Source organism: Pecten maximus, chromosome 4 (genome assembly GCF_902652985.1).
Source record: "Pecten maximus chromosome 4, xPecMax1.1, whole genome shotgun sequence".
Taxonomy (NCBI): Eukaryota; Metazoa; Mollusca; class Bivalvia; order Pectinida; family Pectinidae; genus Pecten; species Pecten maximus.
This window is the reverse complement of record NC_047018.1, coordinates 24,447,182-24,465,450: the sequence shown is the minus strand read 5'-3', so window position 1 is coordinate 24,465,450 and position 18,269 is coordinate 24,447,182. Positions and strand designations below refer to the sequence as shown.

Here is an 18,269-nt window from a genome sequence, read left to right as displayed (position 1 = left end):
TTAAAATATATATAAATATGTAAACATGTAAACTAAAAAAAAAAAAAAAAAAAAAAAACTAAGTAGTATATCTCGAGCACAATCTGGTTTTAGAAAAGGATACTCAACTACTGAAAATATTTTCATACTACATGTTCTTATCTCTATCTATTTCTCTAAAAATAAAAAACTATACTGTTCATTTATTGATTTTAAAAAGCGTTTGATACGGTGTGGCGTATCGGATTATGGAGAAAAATGCAGACCTCTTCCCTCACGGGTGAAATTTTCAAAGTTATCAATAATTTATATAATAACACTAAATCATGTGTTCGAAACGGAAGTGAGACATCTGATTTGTTCATGTGTAACGTCGGTTTAAAACAAGACGGAAAATTTGTCACCATTTTTTTTTTTTTTATATACCTTAACGATTAAGAAGATTATCTTCAACAAAATAATGGTTCTTGTTTGCAAGAAATTGATAGTTTATGTGAACATACTCTTGATGTATATGTTAGATTATTTGTTATTTTATATACAGATGATACCGTATTGATGTCCGAATCTCCTGAAGGGCTACAAAGTGCAAGAAAATCAAGTAGCAGACTTTAAATGGCTTAGCTATATAAAACAAATACTTAATGATACTGGTTTTAACAACATTTGGATATACCAAACCCCTTGCACATTAAATAAAACTGTTTTTAAAACACTGCTTAAAAGACGTTTATGTGACCAATTCATTCAAAACTGGTTTTCTACTATCCAATCATCGTCTCTTGGACAATTTTAATCTATCTTTAAAAAGCAGTTTAACATTGAGTCTTATCTAATTAAGCTTAATTCCCAAGAGCGCATTATTATCAGCAAATTTAGAATGTCAAATTTAAAGTTACCTTTTGAAACTGGTAGATGAATTGGTATACCATGTAATGATCGTAATTGCTTATTATGTCATAACGGTATTGGTGATGAATACCACTATTTATTTCAATGCAATGATATTTTAATGACAGAGTTTAGACACAGATACATTCCAAATTATTACTATATAAATCCAAGTTTAACTAAAATGGAAGGTATGTTTGAAATATGTAACAAGTCATTATCATCTAGAGTGAGTCATTTCCTGAAAATTGTAGAAAAACTTTGTATTTCAAGTAGATAATAGATAAGTATATTATTTCATATGTTGTATTGTAGTTATTATATGTATAGTGAGATAACATTGTTTATAACATCGTTAGTATATACACTCTTGTATTTTCATGTTATTACCCTGTAAGCTTTGTACATTGTTTTGTCATATTGACCTCTTGTTACACACTTTGTGAATAGTGAATAAAATCTTTAAATCTTGAATCAGGTGAGTTGATTTACCTGTGTTCTGACTTACATGTGTTCTTACACTGAGAACATTTCTGTAACAGACTATAAATCCCTATCAACACACCTTAACCCCTATGTAAACACCCCACCCTAACCAGTGTTGGTGTTCGGGGAAGACCCCTATGTATACAACTACAATTAACTGTACTTACATTAACTTTAAAATATTGAGTCCCCGATAACAAAACATTTCATCATATTTTTTTTAATGCAAAAGATATTTCTTAATTATTACCAGTTTGTAATCCTAGTCTTGGTAATTAAGGCACATCACTTCAACACACCAATTCTGCTCAGTGTCTATAATTACTGAGGAGCCATTGACATTTAATCACCTGGACTTCTGTTGATAATTAGATCACACCTGTGCCATGTAAGTGACTAAAGTAACCAATCAAACACAAACCTATTGTTTCCCAACACCTTCATTTCCTTCTTCAAACAAATACTCAAGTAATACTCTGCCATATCATCTGTTAATTACCAGAAAAAACTAAAATATGACAGAGCTCAATTAAAATATGACACTGGTAGTGGTACGTTGTATATAAACCAATGTTTCATACTTTGAAAGTCACTCACTTTAACGTACACTATCAAGTAAGACATCAGTGGGAGACAATAAGGTAAGTCTTTCTGTTTCTTAACATAATGCATTCCTATATTCACCAACATCAGCACTTAAAAGCCTGTGTTAATATAAGTCAGAATCATCTCCCAATATGACAAGGTTGTTACTACTATGCTGTTAAACTTTTCCTTTCCTAGTACTTGCTATGTGCTGATGTGTAACCAATGATTAGCACTAGCCTGTGCTGGTAAAGGAATGGTATCATTTTCTCACTAACATTCAACTTTTCAGTTTCAAATGTTTTCATGGTGACTAATTTATTTGGCCTCACTCTTTCCTAGTACTTGTTATGTGCTGTTGTGTAAATCATCAGTAGCACTAGCCTGTGCTTGTAGAGAGCAGGTTTACTCTTCATTGCTGACATCAGACATCTACTCCAAATACCATACGATCTGTGCTACATTTCCTTTCCCAATACACGCTATGTGCTGGTTTGTAACCAATGATTAGCACTAGCCTGTGCTGGTAAAGGAATGAAGTCCTTTCTTCAATCAACATTCAACTTTTCAGTTTCAAATGTTTTCATGGTGACTAATTTATTTGGCCTCACTCTTTCCTAGTACTTGCTATGTGCTGTTGTGTAAATCATCAGTAGCACTAGCCTGTGCTTGTAGAGAGCAGGTTTACTCTTCATTGCTGACATCAGACATCTACTCCCAATACCATACGATCTGTGCTACATTTCCTTTCCCAATACACGCTATGTGCTGGTTTGTAACCATTGATTAGCACTAGCCTGTGCTGGTAAAGGAATGAAGTCCTTTCTTCAATCAACATTCAACTTTTCAGTTTCAGATGTTTCATGGTGACTAACATATTTGGCCTCACTCTTTCCTAGTACTTGCTATGTGCTGTTGTGTAAATCATCAGTAGCACTAGCCTGTGCTTGTAGAGAGCAGGTTTACTCTTCATTGCTGACATCAGACATCTACTCCAAATACCATACGATCTGTGCTACATTTCCTTTCCCAATACACGCTATGTGCTGGTTTGTAACCAATGATTAGCACTAGCCTGTGCTGGTAAAGGAATGAAGTCCTTTCTTCAATCAACATTCAACTTTTCCTTTCAGATGTTATCATGGTGACCAATAGATTTGGCCTCACTCTTTCCTAGTACTTGCTATGTGCTGTTGTGTAAATCATCAGTAGCACTAGCCTGTGCTTGTAGAGAGCAGGTTTACTCTTCATTGCTGCCCTCAGCCAGCTACTCTTATACCACATGATCTGTGCTACATTTCCTTTCCCAATACAAGTTAAGTGCTGGTATGTAATTGACAATTAGCACTAGCATGTGCTGGTAGAGGAATAGTATGTGGACAACTTTGACACAATTTTATTATTTACCAGCTGCAACTTTCATTACTGAAATTGAATAGTTCTGTAATTTCCTATTATTTGCCATGTGCTAGGCTAGCTTTATTTCAATTACTAGCACTAGCCTGTGCTGGTAGAGCATATGTTCAAACATTTAGGATTAGTTGAGTTATCTCCCCTGTCCTCCCAATACTGTACTGTTAAAACTTGGCTTGGATAGTGAGCATGCTGTCCATGGTCTTGCTTGGCTGCACATCACTGACTTAAGCACATTGTTTTCTTAAATCAAACACCCTCTCCCTTATGAAAACACACATTGAAACTTTGCACATCTGCCATGTCAAAAGTTTTGCTCTTCTCTAACACTCATCAGTTGACAGAGTTAAGTTTAATTCTGACACTGGCACCATTTGCAATATATAAACCAATGCTTCATACTTTGAAAGTCATTCACTTTAACGTACACTATCAAGTAAGACATCAGTGGGAGACAATAAGGTAAGTCTTTCTGTTTCTTAACATAATGCATTCCTATATTCACCAACATCAGCACTTAAAAGCCTGTGTTAATATAAGTCAGAATCATCTCCCAATATGACAAGGTTGTTACTACTATGCTGTTAAACTTTTCCTTTCCTAGTACTTGCTATGTGCTGATGTGTAACCAATGATTAGCACTAGCCTGTGCTGGTAAAGGAATGGTATCATTTTCCCACTAACATTCCTTTCTACCATTCAGATTTGATAACGGTCATCCATACAATCTACCTGACTCTTTCCTAGTACTTGTTATGTGCTGTTGTGTAAATCATCAGTAGCACTAGCCTGTGCTTGTAGAGAGCAGGTTTACTCTTCATTACTGACATCACCTCGCTACTCCAATACCATACGATTTGTGCTACATTTCCTTTCCCAATACACGCTATGTGCTGGTTTGTAACCAATGATTAGCACTAGCCTGTGCTGGTAAAGGAATGAAGTCCTTTCTTCAATCAACATTCAACTTTTCAGTTTCAAATGTTTTCATGGTGACTAATAGATTTGGCCTCACTCTTTCCTAGTACTTGCTATGTGCTGTTGTGTAAATCATCAGTAGCACTAGCCTGTGCTTGTAGAGAGCAGGTTTACTCTTCATTGCTCACATCAGACATCTACTCCCAATACCATACGATCTGTGCTACATTTCCTTTCCCAATACACGCTATGTGCTGGTTTGTAACCAATGATTAGCACTAGCCTGTGCTGGTAAAGGAATGAAGTCCTTTCTTCAATCAACATTCAACTTTTCAGTTTCAAATGTTTTCATGGTGACTAATTTATTTGGCCTCACTCTTTCCTAGTACTTGCTATGTGCTGTTGTGTAAATCATCAGTAGCACTAGCCTGTGCTTGTAGAGAGCAGGTTTACTCTTCATTGCTCACATCAGACATCTACTCCCAATACCATACGATCTGTGCTACATTTCCTTTCCCAATACACGCTATGTGCTGGTTTGTAACCAATGATTAGCACTAGCCTGTGCTGGTAAAGGAATGAAGTCCTTTCTTCAATCAACATTCAACTTTTCCTTTCAGATGTTATCATGGTGACTAATAGATTTGGCCTCACTCTTTCCTAGTACTTGCTATGTGCTGTTGTGTAAATCATCAGTAGCACTAGCCTGTGCTTGTAGAGAGCAGGTTTACTCTTCATTGCTGCCCTCAGCCAGCTACTCTTATACCACATGATCTGTGCTACATTTCCTTTCCCAATACAAGTTAAGTGCTGGTATGTAATTGACAATTAGCACTAGCATGTGCTGGTAGAGGAATAGTATGTGGACAACTTTGACACAATTTTATTATTTACCAGCTGCAACTTTCATTACTGAAATTGAATAGTTCTGTAATTTCCTATTATTTGCCATGTGCTAGGCTAGCTTTATTTCAATTGCTAGCACTAGCCTGTGCTGGTAGAGAATATGTTCAAACATTTAGGATTAGTTGAGTTATCTCCCCTGTCCTCCCAATACTGTACTGTTAAAACTTGGCTTGGATAGTGAGCATGCTGTCCATGGTCTTGCTTGGCTGCACATCACTGACATAAGCACATTGTTTTCTTAAATCAAACACCCTCTCCCTTATGAAAACACACATTGAAACTTTGCACATCTGCCATGTCAAAAGTTTTGCTCTTCTCTAACACTCATCAGTTGACAGAGTTAAGTTTAATTCTGACACTGGCACCATTTGCAATATATAAACCAATGCTTCATACTTTGAAAGTCATTCACTTTAACGTACACTATCAAGTAAGACATCAGTGGGAGACAATAAGGTAAGTCTTTCTGTTTCTTAGCATAATGCATTCCTATATTCACCAACATCAGCACTTAAAAGCCTGTGTTAATATAAGTCAGAATCATCTCCCAATATGACAAGGTTGTTACTACTATGCTGTTAAACTTTCCCTTTCCTAGTACTTGCTATGTGCTGATGTGTAACCAATGATTAGCACTAGCCTGTGCTGGTAAAGGAATGGTATCATTTTCCCACTAACATTCCTTTCTACCATTCAGATTTGATAACGGTCATCCATACAATCTACCTGACTCTTTCCTAGTACTTGTTATGTGCTGTTGTGTAAATCATCAGTAGCACTAGCCTGTGCTTGTAGAGAGCAGGTTTACTCTTCATTGCTGACATCAGACATCTACTCCAATACCATACGATCTGTGCTACATTTCCTTTCCCAATACACGCTATGTGCTGGTTTGTAACCAATGATTAGCACTAGCCTGTGCTGGTAAAGGAATGAAGTCCTTTCTTCAATCAACATTCAACTTTTCCTTTCAGATGTTATCATGGTGACCAATAGATTTGGCCTCACTCTTTCCTAGTACTTGCTATGTGCTGTTGTGTAAATCATCAGTAGCACTAGCCTGTGCTTGTAGAGAGCAGGTTTACTCTTCATTGCTGCCCTCAGCCAGCTACTCTTATACCACATGATCTGTGCTACATTTCCTTTCCCAATACAAGTTAAGTGCTGGTATGTAATTGACAATTAGCACTAGCATGTGCTGGTAGAGGAATAGTATGTGGACAACTTTGACACAATTTTATTATTTACCAGCTGCAACTTTCATTACTGAAATTGAATAGTTCTGTAATTTCCTATTATTTGCCATGTGCTAGGCTAGCTTTATTTCAATTGCTAGCACTAGCCTGTGCTGGTAGAGAATATGTTCAAACATTTAGGATTAGTTGAGTTATCTCCCCTGTCCTCCCAATACTGTACTGTTAAAACTTGGCTTGGATAGTGAGCATGCTGTCCATGGTCTTGCTTGGCTGCACATCACTGACTTAAGCACATTGTTTTCTTAAATCAAACACCCTCTCCCTTATGAAAACACACATTGAAACTTTGCACATCTGCCATGTCAAAAGTTTTGCTCTTCTCTAACACTCATCAGTTGACAGAGTTAAGTTTAATTCTGACACTGGCACCATTTGCAATATATAAACCAATGCTTCATACTTTGAAAGTCATTCACTTTAACGTACACTATCAAGTAAGACATCAGTGGGAGACAATAAGGTAAGTCTTTCTGTTTCTTAGCATAATGCATTCCTATATTCACCAACATCAGCACTTAAAAGCCTGTGTTAATATAAGTCAGAATCATCTCCCAATATGACAAGGTTGTTACTACTATGCTGTTAAACTTTTCCTTTCCTAGTACTTGCTATGTGCTGATGTGTAACCAATGATTAGCACTAGCCTGTGCTGGTAAAGGAATGGTATCATTTTCCCACTAACATTCCTTTCTACCATTCAGATTTGATAACGGTCATCCATACAATCTGCCCGACTCTTTCCTAGTACTTGTTATGTGCTGTTGTGTAAATCATCAGTAGCACTAGCCTGTGCTTGTAGAGAGCAGGTTTACTCTTCATTGCTGACATCACCTCGCTACTCCAATACCATACGATTTGTGCTACATTTCCTTTCCCAATACACGCTATGTGCTGGTTTGTAACCAATGATTAGCACTAGCCTGTGCTGGTAAAGGAATGAAGTCCTTTCTTCAATCAACATTCAACTTTTCAGTTTCAAATGTTTTCATGGTGACTAATTTATTTGGCCTCACTCTTTCCTAGTACTTGCTATGTGCTGTTGTGTAAATCATCAGTAGCACTAGCCTGTGCTTGTAGAGAGCAGGTTTACTCTTCATTGCTGACATCAGACATCTACTCCAAATACCATACGATCTGTGCTACATTTCCTTTCCCAATACACGCTATGTGCTGGTTTGTAACCAATGATTAGCACTAGCCTGTGCTGGTAAAGGAATGAAGTCCTTTCTTCAATCAACATTCAACTTTTCAGTTTCAAATGTTTTCATGGTGACTAATAGATTTGGCCTCACTCTTTCCTAGTACTTGCTATGTGCTGTTGTGTAAATCATCAGTAGCACTAGCCTGTGCTTGTAGAGAGCAGGTTTACTCTTCATTGCTCACATCAGACATCTACTCCCAATACCATACGATCTGTGCTACATTTCCTTTCCCAATACACGCTATGTGCTGGTTTGTAACCAATGATTAGCACTAGCCTGTGCTGGTAAAGGAATGAAGTCCTTTCTTCAATCAACATTCAACTTTTCAGTTTCAAATGTTTTCATGGTGACTAATAGATTTGGCCTCACTCTTTCCTAGTACTTGCTATGTGCTGTTGTGTAAATCATCAGTAGCACTAGCCTGTGCTTGTAGAGAGCAGGTTTACTCTTCATTGCTCACATCAGACATCTACTCCCAATACCATACGATTTGTGCTACATTTCCTTTCCCAATACACGCTATGTGCTGGTTTGTAACCAATGATTAGCACTAGCCTGTGCTGGTAAAGGAATGAAGTCCTTTCTTCAATCAACATTCAACTTTTCAGTTTCAAATGTTTTCATGGTGACTAATTTATTTGGCCTCACTCTTTCCTAGTACTTGCTATGTGCTGTTGTGTAAATCATCAGTAGCACTAGCCTGTGCTTGTAGAGAGCAGGTTTACTCTTCATTGCTCACATCAGACATCTACTCCCAATACCATACGATCTGTGCTACATTTCCTTTCCCAATACACGCTATGTGCTGGTTTGTAACCATTGATTAGCACTAGCCTGTGCTGGTAAAGGAATGAAGTCCTTTCTTCAATCAACATTCAACTTTTCAGTTTCAAGATGTTATCATGGTGACTAATTATTTGGCCTCACTCTTTCCTAGTACTTGCTATGTGCTGTTGTGTAAATCATCAGTAGCACTAGCCTGTGCTTGTAGAGAGCAGGTTTACTCTTCATTGCTCACATCAGACATCTACTCCCAATACCATACAATCTGTGCTACATTTCCTTTCCCAATACACGCTATGTGCTGGTTTGTAACCAATGATTAGCACTAGCCTGTGCTGGTAAAGGAATGAAGTCCTTTCTTCAATCAACATTCAACTTTTCCTTTCAGATGTTATCATGGTGACCAATAGATTTGGCCTCACTCTTTCCTAGTACTTGCTATGTGCTGTTGTGTAAATCATCAGTAGCACTAGCCTGTGCTTGTAGAGAGCAGGTTTACTCTTCATTGCTGCCCTCAGCCAGCTACTCTTATACCACATGATCTGTGCTACATTTCCTTTCCCAATACAAGTTAAGTGCTGGTATGTAATTGACAATTAGCACTAGCATGTGCTGGTAGAGGAATAGTATGTGGACAACTTTGACACAATTTTATTATTTACCAGCTGCAACCTTCATTACTAAAATTGAATAGTTCTGTAATTTCCTATTATTTGCCATGTGCTAGGCTAGCTTTATTTCAATTGCTAGCACTAGCCTGTGCTGGTAGAGCATATGTTCAAACATTTAGGATTAGTTGAGTTATCTCCCCTGTCCTCCCAATACTGTACTGTTAAAACTTGGCTTGGATAGTGAGCATGCTGTCCATGGTCTTGCTTGGCTGCACATCACTGACATAAGCACATTGTTTTCTTAAATCAAACACCCTCTCCCTTATGAAAACACACATTGAAACTTTGCACATCTGCCATGTCAAAAGTTTTGCTCTTCTCTAACACTCATCAGTTGACAGAGTTAAGTTTAATTCTGACACTGGCACCATTTGCAATATATAAACCAATGCTTCATACTTTGAAAGTCATTCACTTTAACGTACACTATCAAGTAAGACATCAGTGGGAGACAATAAGGTAAGTCTTTCTGTTTCTTAGCATAATGCATTCCTATATTCACCAACATCAGCACTTAAAAGCCTGTGTTAATATAAGTCAGAATCATCTCCCAATATGACAAGGTTGTTACTACTATGCTGTTAAACTTTTCCTTTCCTAGTACTTGCTATGTGCTGATGTGTAACCAATGATTAGCACTAGCCTGTGCTGGTAAAGGAATGGTATCATTTTCCCGCTAACATTCATTTCTACCATTCAGATTTGATAACGGTCATCCATACAATCTGCCTGACTCTTTCCTAGTACTTGTTATGTGCTGTTGTGTAAATCATCAGTAGCACTAGCCTGTGCTTGTAGAGAGCAGGTTTACTCTTCATTACTGACATCACCTCGCTACTCCAATACCATACGATTTGTGCTACATTTCCTTTCCCAATACACGCTATGTGCTGGTTTGTAACCAATGATTAGCACTAGCCTGTGCTGGTAAAGGAATGAAGTCCTTTCTTCAATCAACATTCAACTTTTCAGTTTCAAATGTTTTCATGGTGACTAATTATTTGGCCTCACTCTTTCCTAGTACTTGCTATGTGCTGTTGTGTAAATCATCAGTAGCACTAGCCTGTGCTTGTAGAGAGCAGGTTTACTCTTCATTGCTGACATCAGACATCTACTCCCAATACCATACGATCTGTGCTACATTTCCTTTCCCAATACACGCTATGTGCTGGTTTGTAACCAATGATTAGCACTAGCCTGTGCTGGTAAAGGAATGAAGTCCTTTCTTCAATCAACATTCAACTTTTCAGTTTCAAATGTTTTCATGGTGACTAATAGATTTGGCCTCACTCTTTCCTAGTACTTGCTATGTGCTGTTGTGTAAATCATCAGTAGCACTAGCCTGTGCTTGTAGAGAGCAGGTTTACTCTTCATTGCTCACATCAGACATCTACTCCCAATACCATACGATCTGTGCTACATTTCCTTTCCCAATACACGCTATGTGCTGGTTTGTAACCAATGATTAGCACTAGCCTGTGCTGGTAAAGGAATGAAGTCCTTTCTTCAATCAACATTCAACTTTTCAGTTTCAAATGTTTTCATGGTGACTAATTTATTTGGCCTCACTCTTTCCTAGTACTTGCTATGTGCTGTTGTGTAAATCATCAGTAGCACTAGCCTGTGCTTGTAGAGAGCAGGTTTACTCTTCATTGCTCACATCAGACATCTACTCCCAATACCATACGATTTGTGCTACATTTCCTTTCCCAATACACGCTATGTGCTGGTTTGTAACCAATGATTAGCACTAGCCTGTGCTGGTAAAGGAATGAAGTCCTTTCTTCAATCAACATTCAACTTTTCAGTTTCAAATGTTTTCATGGTGACTAATAGATTTGGCCTCACTCTTTCCTAGTACTTGCTATGTGCTGTTGTGTAAATCATCAGTAGCACTAGCCTGTGCTTGTAGAGAGCAGGTTTACTCTTCATTGCTCACATCAGACATCTACTCCCAATACCATACGATCTGTGCTACATTTCCTTTCCCAATACACGCTATGTGCTGGTTTGTAACCAATGATTAGCACTAGCCTGTGCTGGTAAAGGAATGAAGTCCTTTCTTCAATCAACATTCAACTTTTCAGTTTCAAATGTTTTCATGGTGACTAATTATTTGGCCTCACTCTTTCCTAGTACTTGCTATGTGCTGTTGTGTAAATCATCAGTAGCACTAGCCTGTGCTTGTAGAGAGCAGGTTTACTCTTCATTGCTCACATCAGACATCTACTCCAAATACCATACGATCTGTGCTACATTTCCTTTCCCAATACACGCTATGTGCTGGTTTGTAACCAATGATTAGCACTAGCCTGTGCTGGTAAAGGAATGAAGTCCTTTCTTCAATCAACATTCAACTTTTCCTTTCAGATGTTATCATGGTGACCAATAGATTTGGCCTCACTCTTTCCTAGTACTTGCTATGTGCTGTTGTGTAAATCATCAGTAGCACTAGCCTGTGCTTGTAGAGAGCAGGTTTACTCTTCATTACTGCCCTCAGCAAACTAGTCTGATACCACATGATCTGTGCTACATTTCCTTTCCCAATACAAGTTATGTGCTGGTATGTAATCGACAATTAGCACTAGCATGTGCTGGTAGAGGAATAGTATGTGGACAACTTTGACACAATTTTATTATTTACCAGCTGCAACCTTCATTACTAAAATTGAATAGTTCTGTAATTTCCTATTATTTGCCATGTGCTAGGCTAGCTTTATTTCAATTGCTAGCACTAGCCTGTGCTGGTAGAGCATATGTTCAAACATTTAGGATTAGTTGAGTTATCTCCCCTGTCCTCCCAATACTGTACTGTTAAAACTTGGCTTGGATAGTGAGCATGCTGTCCATGGTCTTGCTTGGCTGCACATCACTGACTTAAGCACATTGTTTTCTTAAATCAAACACCCTCTCCCTTATGAAAACACACATTGAAACTTTGCACATCTGTCATGTCATAAGTTTTGCTCTTCTCTAACACTCATCAGTTGACAGAGTTAAGTTTAATTCTGACACTGGCACCATTTGCAATATATAAACCAATGCTTCATACTTTCAAAGTCATTCACTTTAACGTACACTATCAAGTAAGACATCAGTGGGAGACAATAAGGTAAGTCTTTCTGTTTCTTAACATAATGCATTCCTATATTCACCAACATCAGCACTTAAAAGCCTGTGTTAATATCAGTCAGAATCATCTCCCAATATGACAAGGTTGTTACTACTATGCTGTTAAACTTTTCCTTTCCTAGTACTTGCTATGTGCTGATGTGTAACCAATGATTAGCACTAGCCTGTGCTGGTAAAGGAATGGTATCATTTTCCCACTAACATTCATTTCTACCATTCAGATTTGATAACGGTCATCCATACAATCTGCCCGACTCTTTCCTAGTACTTGTTATGTGCTGTTGTGTAAATCATCAGTAGCACTAGCCTGTGCTTGTAGAGAGCAGGTTTACTCTTCATTACTGACATCACCTCGCTACTCCAATACCATACGATTTGTGCTACATTTCCTTTCCCAATACATGCTATGTGCTGGTTTGTAACCAATGATTAGCACTAGCCTGTGCTGGTAAAGGAATGAAGTCCTTTCTTCAATCAACATTCAACTTTTCAGTTTCAAATGTTTTCATGGTGACTAATAGATTTGGCCTCACTCTTTCCTAGTACTTGCTATGTGCTGTTGTGTAAATCATCAGTAGCACTAGCCTGTGCTTGTAGAGAGCAGGTTTACTCTTCATTGCTGACATCAGACATCTACTCCCAATACCATACGATCTGTGCTACATTTCCTTTCCCAATACACGCTATGTGCTGGTTTGTAACCAATGATTAGCACTAGCCTGTGCTGGTAAAGGAATGAAGTCCTTTCTTCAATCAACATTCAACTTTTCAGTTTCAAATGTTTTCATGGTGACTAATTTATTTGGCCTCACTCTTTCCTAGTACTTGCTATGTGCTGTTGTGTAAATCATCAGTAGCACTAGCCTGTGCTTGTAGAGAGCAGGTTTACTCTTCATTGCTCACATCAGACATCTACTCCCAATACCATACGATCTGTGCTACATTTCCTTTCCCAATACATGCTATGTGCTGGTTTGTAACCAATGATTAGCACTAGCCTGTGCTGGTAAAGGAATGAAGTCCTTTCTTCAATCAACATTCAACTTTTCAGTTTCAAATGTTTTCATGGTGACTAATAGATTTGGCCTCACTCTTTCCTAGTACTTGCTATGTGCTGTTGTGTAAATCATCAGTAGCACTAGCCTGTGCTTGTAGAGAGCAGGTTTACTCTTCATTGCTCACATCAGACATCTACTCCCAATACCATACAATCTGTGCTACATTTCCTTTCCCAATACACGCTATGTGCTGGTTTGTAACCAATGATTAGCACTAGCCTGTGCTGGTAAAGGAATGAAGTCCTTTCTTCAATCAACATTCAACTTTTCAGTTTCAAATGTTTTCATGGTGACTAATAGATTTGGCCTCACTCTTTCCTAGTACTTGCTATGTGCTGTTGTGTAAATCATCAGTAGCACTAGCCTGTGCTTGTAGAGAGCAGGTTTACTCTTCATTGCTCACATCAGACATCTACTCCCAATACCATACGATCTGTGCTACATTTCCTTTCCCAATACACGCTATGTGCTGGTTTGTAACCAATGATTAGCACTAGCCTGTGCTGGTAAAGGAATGAAGTCCTTTCTTCAATCAACATTCAACTTTTCAGTTTCAAATGTTTTCATGGTGACTAATAGATTTGGCCTCACTCTTTCCTAGTACTTGCTATGTGCTGTTGTGTAAATCATCAGTAGCACTAGCCTGTGCTTGTAGAGAGCAGGTTTACTCTTCATTGCTGACATCAGACATCTACTCCCAATACCATACGATCTGTGCTACATTTCCTTTCCCAATACACGCTATGTGCTGGTTTGTAACCAATGATTAGCACTAGCCTGTGCTGGTAAAGGAATGAAGTCCTTTCTTCAATCAACATTCAACTTTTCCTTTCAGATGTTATCATGGTGACTAATAGATTTGGCCTCACTCTTTCCTAGTACTTGCTATGTGCTGTTGTGTAAATCATCAGTAGCACTAGCCTGTGCTTGTAGAGAGCAGGTTTACTCTTCATTGCTCACATCAGACATCTACTCCCAATACCATACAATCTGTGCTACATTTCCTTTCCCAATACACGCTATGTGCTGGTTTGTAACCAATGATTAGCACTAGCCTGTGCTGGTAAAGGAATGAAGTCCTTTCTTCAATCAACATTCAACTTTTCCTTTCAGATGTTATCATGGTGACCAATAGATTTGGCCTCACTCTTTCCTAGTACTTGCTATGTGCTGTTGTGTAAATCATCAGTAGCACTAGCCTGTGCTTGTAGAGAGCAGGTTTACTCTTCATTGCTGCCCTCAGCCAGCTACTCTTATACCACATGATCTGTGCTACATTTCCTTTCCCAATACAAGTTAAGTGCTGGTATGTAATTGACAATTAGCACTAGCATGTGCTGGTAGAGGAATAGTATGTGGACAACTTTGACACAATTTTATTATTTACCAGCTGCAACCTTCATTACTAAAATTGAATAGTTCTGTAATTTCCTATTATTTGCCATGTGCTAGGCTAGCTTTATTTCAATTGCTAGCACTAGCCTGTGCTGGTAGAGCATATGTTCAAACATTTAGGATTAGTTGAGTTATCTCCCCTGTCCTCCCAATACTGTACTGTTAAAACTTGGCTTGGATAGTGAGCATGCTGTCCATGGTCTTGCTTGGCTGCACATCACTGACTTAAGCACATTGTTTTCTTAAATCAAACACCCTCTCCCTTATGAAAACACACATTGAAACTTTGCACATCTGCCATGTCAAAAGTTTTGCTCTTCTCTAACACTCATCAGTTGACAGAGTTAAGTTTAATTCTGACACTGGCACCATTTGCAATATATAAACCAATGCTTCATACTTTGAAAGTCATTCACTTTAACGTACACTATCAAGTAAGACATCAGTGGGAGACAATAAGGTAAGTCTTTCTGTTTCTTAACATAATGCATTCCTATATTCACCAACATCAGCACTTAAAAGCCTGTGTTAATATAAGTCAGAATCATCTCCCAATATGACAAGGTTGTTACTACTATGCTGTTAAACTTTTCCTTTCCTAGTACTTGCTATGTGCTGATGTGTAACCAATGATTAGCACTAGCCTGTGCTGGTAAAGGAATGGTATCATTTTCCCACTAACATTCATTTCTACCATTCAGATTTGATAACGGTCATCCATACAATCTACCTGACTCTTTCCTAGTACTTGTTATGTGCTGTTGTGTAAATCATCAGTAGCACTAGCCTGTGCTTGTAGAGAGCAGGTTTACTCTTCATTACTGACATCACCTCGCTACTCCAATACCATACGATTTGTGCTACATTTCCTTTCCCAATACACGCTATGTGCTGGTTTGTAACCAATGATTAGCACTAGCCTGTGCTGGTAAAGGAATGAAGTCCTTTCTTCAATCAACATTCAACTTTTCAGTTTCAAATGTTTTCATGGTGACTAATTATTTGGCCTCACTCTTTCCTAGTACTTGCTATGTGCTGTTGTGTAAATCATCAGTAGCACTAGCCTGTGCTTGTAGAGAGCAGGTTTACTCTTCATTGCTGACATCAGACATCTACTCCAAATACCATACGATCTGTGCTACATTTCCTTTCCCAATACACGCTATGTGCTGGTTTGTAACCAATGATTAGCACTAGCCTGTGCTGGTAAAGGAATGAAGTCCTTTCTTCAATCAACATTCAACTTTTCAGTTTCAAATGTTTTCATGGTGACTAATAGATTTGGCCTCACTCTTTCCTAGTACTTGCTATGTGCTGTTGTGTAAATCATCAGTAGCACTAGCCTGTGCTTGTAGAGAGCAGGTTTACTCTTCATTGCTCACATCAGACATCTACTCCCAATACCATACGATCTGTGCTACATTTCCTTTCCCAATACACGCTATGTGCTGGTTTGTAACCAATGATTAGCACTAGCCTGTGCTGGTAAAGGAATGAAGTCCTTTCTTCAATCAACATTCAACTTTTCAGTTTCAAATGTTTTCATGGTGACTAATTTATTTGGCCTCACTCTTTCCTAGTACTTGCTATGTGCTGTTGTGTAAATCATCAGTAGCACTAGCCTGTGCTTGTAGAGAGCAGGTTTACTCTTCATTGCTCACATCAGACATCTACTCCCAATACCATACGATCTGTGCTACATTTCCTTTCCCAATACACGCTATGTGCTGGTTTGTAACCAATGATTAGCACTAGCCTGTGCTGGTAAAGGAATGAAGTCCTTTCTTCAATCAACATTCAACTTTTCAGTTTCAAATGTTTTCATGGTGACTAATTTATTTGGCCTCACTCTTTCCTAGTACTTGCTATGTGCTGTTGTGTAAATCATCAGTAGCACTAGCCTGTGCTTGTAGAGAGCAGGTTTACTCTTCATTGCTCACATCAGACATCTACTCCCAATACCATACGATCTGTGCTACATTTCCTTTCCCAATACACGCTATGTGCTGGTTTGTAACCATTGATTAGCACTAGCCTGTGCTGGTAAAGGAATGAAGTCCTTTCTTCAATCAACATTCAACTTTTCAGTTTCAGATGTTATCATGGTGACTAATAGATTTGGCCTCACTCTTTCCTAGTACTTGCTATGTGCTGTTGTGTAAATCATCAGTAGCACTAGCCTGTGCTTGTAGAGAGCAGGTTTACTCTTCATTGCTCACATCAGACATCTACTCCCAATACCATACAATCTGTGCTACATTTCCTTTCCCAATACACGCTATGTGCTGGTTTGTAACCAATGATTAGCACTAGCCTGTGCTGGTAAAGGAATGAAGTCCTTTCTTCAATCAACATTCAACTTTTCAGTTTCAAATGTTTTCATGGTGACTAATTATTTGGCCTCACTCTTTCCTAGTACTTGCTATGTGCTGTTGTGTAAATCATCAGTAGCACTAGCCTGTGCTTGTAGAGAGCAGGTTTACTCTTCATTGCTGACATCAGACATCTACTCCCAATACCATACGATCTGTGCTACATTTCCTTTCCCAATACACGCTATGTGCTGGTTTGTAACCAATGATTAGCACTAGCCTGTGCTGGTAAAGGAATGAAGTCCTTTCTTCAATCAACATTCAACTTTTCAGTTTCAAATGTTTTCATGGTGACTAATTTATTTGGCCTCACTCTTTCCTAGTACTTGCTATGTGCTGTTGTGTAAATCATCAGTAGCACTAGCCTGTGCTTGTAGAGAGCAGGTTTACTCTTCATTGCTCACATCAGACATCTACTCCCAATACCATACGATCTGTGCTACATTTCCTTTCCCAATACACGCTATGTGCTGGTTTGTAACCAATGATTAGCACTAGCCTGTGCTGGTAAAGGAATGAAGTCCTTTCTTCAATCAACATTCAACTTTTCAGTTTCAAATGTTTTCATGGTGACTAATTTATTTGGCCTCACTCTTTCCTAGTACTTGCTATGTGCTGTTGTGTAAATCATCAGTAGCACTAGCCTGTGCTTGTAGAGAGCAGGTTTACTCTTCATTGCTCACATCAGACATCGACTCCCAATACCATACGATCTGTGCTACATTTCCTTTCCCAATACACGCTATGTGCTGGTTTGTAACCAATGATTAGCACTAGCCTGTGCTGGTAAAGGAATGAAGTCCTTTCTTCAATCAACATTCAACTTTTCAGTTTCAAATGTTATCATGGTGACTAATAGATTTGGCCTCACTCTTTCCTAGTACTTGCTATGTGCTGTTGTGTAAATCATCAGTAGCACTAGCCTGTGCTTGTAGAGAGCAGGTTTACTCTTCATTGCTCACATCAGACATCTACTCCCAATACCATACGATCTGTGCTACATTTCCTTTCCCAATACACGCTATGTGCTGGTTTGTAACCAATGATTAGCACTAGCCTGTGCTGGTAAAGGAATGAAGTCCTTTCTTCAATCAACATTCAACTTTTCCTTTCAGATGTTATCATGGTGACTAATAGATTTGGCCTCACTCTTTCCTAGTACTTGCTATGTGCTGTTGTGTAAATCATCAGTAGCACTAGCGGGGTTGTGGGGAAGGGGCAG

At 38.5% G+C, this 18,269-nt stretch overlaps 1 protein-coding gene across 1 annotated transcript in view; it reads right to left on the bottom strand.

Annotated features, from left to right (window-relative positions):
• The window catches only part of LOC117325576 (regulator of telomere elongation helicase 1-like), an 89,919-nt gene that overhangs the window by 26,148 nt on the left and 45,502 nt on the right, over positions 1 to 18,269 (bottom strand). The gene's annotated exons all lie outside the window — the stretch shown is intronic.